The 6589-nt window shown below is 48.0% G+C and overlaps 1 protein-coding gene across 3 annotated transcripts in view; it reads left to right on the top strand.

The window, feature by feature from the left end:
- Positions 1–664: 664 nt before the first annotated feature.
- The window catches only part of SYNE3 (spectrin repeat containing nuclear envelope family member 3), a 150911-nt gene continuing 144986 nt past the window's right edge, over positions 665–6589 (top strand). For all 3 annotated transcript variants that reach the window (XM_088464373.1, XM_088464375.1, XM_088464370.1), the window contains exon 1: positions 665–744. The gene's annotated coding sequence lies outside the window, so the exon portion shown is untranslated. The remainder of the gene's footprint in view (positions 745–6589) is intronic.

Raw genomic sequence — 6589 nt, 5'->3', positions numbered from 1 at the left:
TAGCATTGATTGCGAGAACCAAGCCTCACTTCTCCATAATTAATCCAAAGATCTCAGTACATCTGGTATAGAAATTGATCTTCATAAAAGAACAGAGGTCCTGATTCATCACGGATCGCAACTGAAACAGCGTATGCAGATTGTCAGATGGTGCCTACTGCGCATACGTATCCACCGCAGTGCGTTTGCGTGAGTTAGCATTGCAATCACTTATGCAGATGAAAAGCCATCACAGACTAAGGGAAGGGACGTCGGTGTTTGGGGGTGGTGACAGGGGAGTGGTCGGAGAAATGCAGTTGTGTCTGGCGGATTTGAACGCCGTTACAGGGGCTGCATAATTAGCCACTGCGATGGCATACGCAGCTTGTGTACTCACTGCGTGCAACTAGGTTAGCAATATCTGAGTAAGGTCAGGGCTGCTGTAACAGTGAATGAGGAGTCGATGTTCCCGATGTATATGCAAATGTATGTAAACCAATACCTCTGAATTTCTACTATCATGTAGGATTCAAGTATTTTTGTTGTTTTTTGCTGCAGTGTGCTGGAGGGAAAATCCCTTTTTTTTCTGTAGCTCAGTGTAAACCCCACCCCGCCCTTTACAAGCACCTGAGCAATGTCATTAAGTTGATGTGAGCGACCACCATACTTTTTGTTTGCAGTTCTGTGAGGCATTAAAGGAGCCAGCATTGGGAGGATGTGCTGGTCTGAATAGTGCCATTAGGAGGTTTCTGGGGTACCTTCTAGGTGAGTCTGCTCTCAGCTTATACATGTACTGTTATCATGCAGTACATTAATTTGTAATTATATGGCCCAGAGTGGGTGCTACTATTAGGTAGCAACAATTATTTTGGGGTGAGCGTTTGGGCGTGGGGCCCCCGAAGTTGCTCTGGCTGGGCCTTTTTTCAGGGCATCACCACTTAATTCACATAGATATTTTTTCATCACCTTTCTATTTGTTTGTCTATTATTTATGTAATTTTAACCCCTTACCATTAACACTTATTGATTTATCGTTACACAACTATACTTTACACTTCACTTTCACCCTTTTTTCCATTATTCGTGTGATGCCCTGGGGATGGTCCTTGGCTGGATTCTTTTGGGGTTCCCTGCGTCTCGGACGTGAACCCCATAATGTTAGGGAGGCTGCTTTAGAGGAGCCTTGACGTTGGCCCAGCGCTTATTCATATATTTGCAAATGTATGTAAACCAATACCTCTGAATTTCTATTATCATGTAGGATTCAAGTATTTTTGTTGATTTTGCTGCAGTGTGCTGGAGGGAAAATCCCTTTTTTTCTGTAGCTCAGTGTAAACCCCACCCCGCCCTTTACAAGCACCTGTGCTATGTCATTAAGCTGATGTGAGCGGACCATACTTTTTGTATATGCAGGACTGCAAGGTATTACAGATGTGAGATAGAGGTAGTGGGTGTCTCTATGCTGGCTGTGTGACGGCTTTGTGATTGCACTCATTTTTGCAACAGACCTGCGTGCGTAATCACCGCCGTTATTGCAATAGCGATCCGTGAGAAATCAGGCCCAGAGATTGAAGCCCATCCCCACCACAGATTATTTTACATATTTTTAAAAGATATCTTTTATTTATCTTCATGATAAATGTAAATTGCTTATGTATACAGTCTTTGTTTATGTTGTGGTTTGAAAAGAGTACATTGTATCATGGCATGAGCTGAAGCCAAGAGAGGCAGGCATAAGATACTGTTTTCCTTTCATTTTGTTTCTAATCTTTGCTACATTACTGGGTACATAGATTTTTTATTAACCCTCGAGTAGAAATATAATAAATAAAATAAGATTCTGATTTAAGTTACAAATGGCCTTACCAATACTTAGCGCTTATGACTCCTGTGATTTTTCACTAGTGTGGAAGCCGCTTTTAAGAGTTGGCTGCAGGATACGTGAATATGGGCGTTTAGTTAAAAAAAATAAAAAACGGCGCAGGTGTGGAGCGATGTGCACAGTGGGAGTCTCCTAATTCCAGCATAGGGATGAGTGTGCCAGCATGGTGTTTATCTGAGAGCTGCAGTAAATCTGAGCAAATGAAAATCTCTTTTTTTGTTTGTGCAGGGCAATGAACAGAGCAGATGTTCCTTGTGCATTACATGTTATTCCGGGTGTGATGTGTATGACCGCCGGCCGCACTAATCTAATTCTACCCCCTAACCCTCCTTTAGGGTGCCTAACCCTAACCCCCCCCCTGTGCCTAACCCTAACGCCCCCTCTAAGTGCTTAAACCTAAACCCCCCTTCCCCGCTGCCTAAACCTAAGTCCCCCGGGAGGGTGCCTAACCCTAACCCTCCCCCTAGCCTAACCCTAACCTCCCGGGGGGGTGCCTAACCCTCCCCCTAGCCTAACCCTAACCTCCCGGGGGGGTGCCTAACCCTAACGCCCCCTCTAAGTGCCTAAACCTAAGTCCCCCGGGAGGGTGCCTAACCCTTCCCCTAGCCTAACCCTAACCTCCCGGGGGGGTGCCTGACCCTAAGTCCCCCCCGGGATCCCTAAACCTAACCCACCCCACGGCTGCCCGTTGCGGCGCCCAGCATCTGCTCAATCGGGATGCCGGGCGCCAGTCTCCCGACGTCGGTCAAATCACAGGCGTCTAGATTTAGATGCCTGTCATTCGTCCCTAGTCGGGATTACAGTGTCTGGAAGCCGGCGGTCAACATTTAGACCGTCAGCTTCTGGACTACATCCTATTATTCCTATGTCATCAAGTGTAAAAACTGTGCGCCCATTCTTCCCTCTGCTCTCTACAATGAATGGAGTGTGACCTCTGGCCCTGTTATACAGTTTTCTCCCTGTTACCTACGTACCTAAATATTGGAGAGAGACATTTTTTAGGCTGATCAACTGCTCATCAGCGTAGCAAAGAGGCACTTGGTGATTCCTAGGGGCTGATTCCGAGACTCTTTATGCTGACGACCGCATTAGTGTTTGTTGCTGTAGTCGTGACTGCGACTTTTATGCTGTTAGTATCAGCCCTTCCCTGGCATACCGCCGTGCGTCTGACTGTGCGAGGATCTTTAGATGCTGTAATACCGCTTGGTGATGTCACTATATGCGCACCATCGACATTTGCACCAACTTTTTCCATCTCACTATGGCATCCATGGCTGTAGTTGTGCTTTTGGGAATGCAACTACTCTCGCTGACATTCCCAAAACACGCCCACGAGGCTGGCATTTTAGCGTTCACTTCTAGCTGGGTCCCAGGAACATCCATCACTTTGCCGCCCCATGTATGATCCCTTCTGCCTCGATTGCAGCCTCATCTCGGTATGTGTACTCTGGCCCTGATTCAGAGACGGACGCTCGCTCTGAATCTGGGGGTTTGTTTTTTTTGTGCCCACCCACAGCTATTGCAAGTGACCAGGATGATGGTCGCAATGGTCAAGACCATCGGGCTTGCGACGAGACCCTTGTGGTATACTCGTGGCCGCAAGCCCCAGAGAGCTTTTGGTTCTAATAGAGCTGGAAGCTCTCTCACTGACATCACTGGTGATGTCAGTGGCGCCGCCCACAAACGGCAGGCGTTCGCCTGCAAAACGGGGGGAGCTGCCGATCAACATCGACAGCCTCCCCTTTTGTAGTGAGCCACAGAGCAAGAGAATTTCTCTCTCGCTCTGGGGCTTGCGCACGCGCAGTGCGGCCGCTGAATGTGCGCAGAGCACACCATCGACCCGCTCGCGAGCGCTCAAGCACTTGCGAGCGGGTCTGAATCAGGCCCTATGTGCCTCGCATGTGCCGTAGGGCTTTTTTTTTTGCACATGCGCAGCTGCCAGTAATTGCTCAACTATGTGAACATTGGCACTGCGGTCAAATTACAGCGCCGAGCTGAATCAGGCCTTTTGTGTCTGTAAGGTCTGTGCTGTTTGGTGTTCAAGGTAGAGATGGCTATAGGCGGGTTAACCTTTGATGTTCAACCATTGGGGAGAAACATTCAATAGATAAACCATCGATGGTTCGGGTCTGCACATGAACAAAGGAGCAGGGTCTGTGGCCGCATATGTGCAGTACCGAAAAATGATGGTGTTTTGCCTTCAGAACTCCCCCATCGATAGTGAAACTATTTACCATTAGGAGAAAACATCGATGATCGAGAGGCATCCCAGTGTTTGAGGGTGCTTAAATTATGAGATGCCCAAATAGTGACAGATAGAAACACATGGATAATCGCCCAGAGAGGAACACCTAAAAATCTTTGAGACTATAGTTGAAAATGATCTGAGAGCGATCATCATAAACCGATATTAACATGAAGGCTGCAGACATAGTGATTGTACCACAACGGCGTGGACAGCCGCAGGGGGGAGGGTTAGGTTAGGGGCTCCTGGGGGGACTTAGGGTTAGGCTAGGGAAAGGGGGGGTTAGGCACCCCCTGGGAGACTTGCGAGGAAAGGGGGGTTAGGATTAGGCACTTAGAGGGGGGTTAGACACCCAAAAGGGAGGGTTGGGGGGGAATTAGATTAGCTATACTTACTCTACTGTTGAAAAGTTTGGGGTCACCCAGACAGTTTCACCCTGACTTTTATTTATCAAATTAGTTGCAAAATGAATAGAACATATAGTCAAGACATTGGCAAAGTTTTATTTGAAATAATAATTTTGCTCTTCAAACTTTGCTTTCGTCAAAGAATGCTCCTTTTGCAGCAATTACAGCATTGCAGACCTCTGGCATTCTAGCTGTTCATTTGTTGAGGCAATCTGAAGAAATCTCCCCCCACGCTTCCTGAAGCACCTCCCACAAGTTGGATTGGCTTGATGTGCACTTCTTGTGTACCATACGGTCAAGCTGCTCCCATGACAGCTCAATGGGGTTGAGATCTGGTGACTGCATTGGCCACTCCATTACAGACACAATACCAGCTGCCTGCTTCTTCCCTAAATAGTTCTTGCATAATTTGGCAGTTTGCTTTGGGTCATTGGGCCTGATTCAGACCCACTCGCGAGCGGCAGTCCGCTCGCAAGTGGGTCGATGTTCTGCACTGAGCATGCGCACGATGGAGGGAGCTCCGTTGTGCGCATGCGCCAGACGCGACGAGCGAAGGATTTTCCTTCGCTCGTAGTGTCTCTTCAAAGGGGGCGTGCTGTCGATGTTGACTGACAGCACGCCCCCTTTGGTGGGTGTGCCAGGGGCGTGCCTCCCTGACGGGGGCGTTCCCACGGGAACGCCTCCCGTCAGAAGCCGGCCCACTGACATCACTAGTGATGTCAGTGGGAGTGATTTTGGCTCTGATAGAGCCAAAATCACTCCGAGCCTTGTGGTTGAAAAACTCAACCACAGGCTTTTGTACGCAGTTTCGATGGTCGCGATGGTCTCGACCATCGCGGCCAACAAACTGCACGCTCGTATAGGCTGTGAGTGGTGACCCACAGCTATACGAGCGTCCAGGAGGACGCTCCATAGTTATGGAGGACGGCCCTCATTCAGAGCGTGCGCTCTGCTCAGAGCGTACGGCTCTGAATGAGGGCCATTATCCTGTTGGAGGAGGAAATTGCCTCCAATCAAGCGCTGTCCACAGGGTATGGCATGGCGTTGCAAAATGGAGTGATAGCCTTCCTTTTACCTTGTACAAATCTCCCACTTTACCAGCACCAAAGCAGCTCCAGACCACCACATTACCACCACCATGCTTGACAGATGGCGTCAGGCACTCTTCCAGTATCTTTTCACTTGTTCTGCGTCTCACAAATGTTCTTCTGTGTGATCGAAATACCTTAAAGTTCGATTCGTCTGTCCGTAACACTTTTTTCCAATCTTCCTCTGTCCAATGTCTGTGTTCTTTTGCCCATATTAATGTTTTCCTTTTATTGGCCAGCCTAAGATATGGCTTTTTCTTTGCCACTTTGCCTAGAAGGCCAGCATCCCGGAGTCACCTCTTCACTGCAGACGTTGACACTGGCGTTTTGCTGGTACCATTTAATGAAGCTGCCAGTTGAGGACTTGTGAGGCATCTAATTCTCAAACTAGAGACTCTAATGTACTTGTCTTCTTGCACAGTTGTGCACTGGGGCCTCCCACTTCTCTTTCTACTCTGGTTAGAGCCTGTTTGTGCTGTTCTCTGAAGGGAGTAGTACACACCGTTGTAGGAAAATGTTCAGTTTCTTGGCAATTTCTCGCATGGAATAGCCTTCAATTCTAAGAACAAGAATAGACTGTCGAGTTTCACATGAAAATTCTCTTTTTCTGACCATTTGGAGAGTATAATCAAACCCACAAATGTGATGCTCCAGATACTCAACTAGCTCAAAGGAAGGCCAGTTTTATAGCTTCTCTAACAAGCAAACCCATTTTCAGCTGTGCTAACATAATTGCACAAGGGTTTTCTAATCATCCATTAGTCTTCTAAAGCGCTTAGCAAACACAATGTACCATTAGTACCGGCCCATCGACCCTTCTGGCAGTTGCCAGGAGTACCAGATGGGAAGTCCGGCCCTGCTCACAGCTCTCAGCATGTGAAGTCAGAGGTCCTGATTCAGAGGCAGACACTGCTGTGTCCACTGGTACGTCTGTTTGTGGAGTCGCTGTGGCGATCATATGCAAATGCCAGTTTCAGCCTTCCATTAG

This window comes from Taudactylus pleione, unplaced genomic scaffold (assembly GCF_031769625.1).
Source record: "Taudactylus pleione unplaced genomic scaffold, aTauple2 ptg001661l, whole genome shotgun sequence".
Lineage (NCBI taxonomy): Eukaryota > Metazoa > Chordata > Amphibia > Anura > Myobatrachidae > Taudactylus > Taudactylus pleione.
This window is presented reverse-complemented; position numbering and strand designations above follow the sequence as displayed.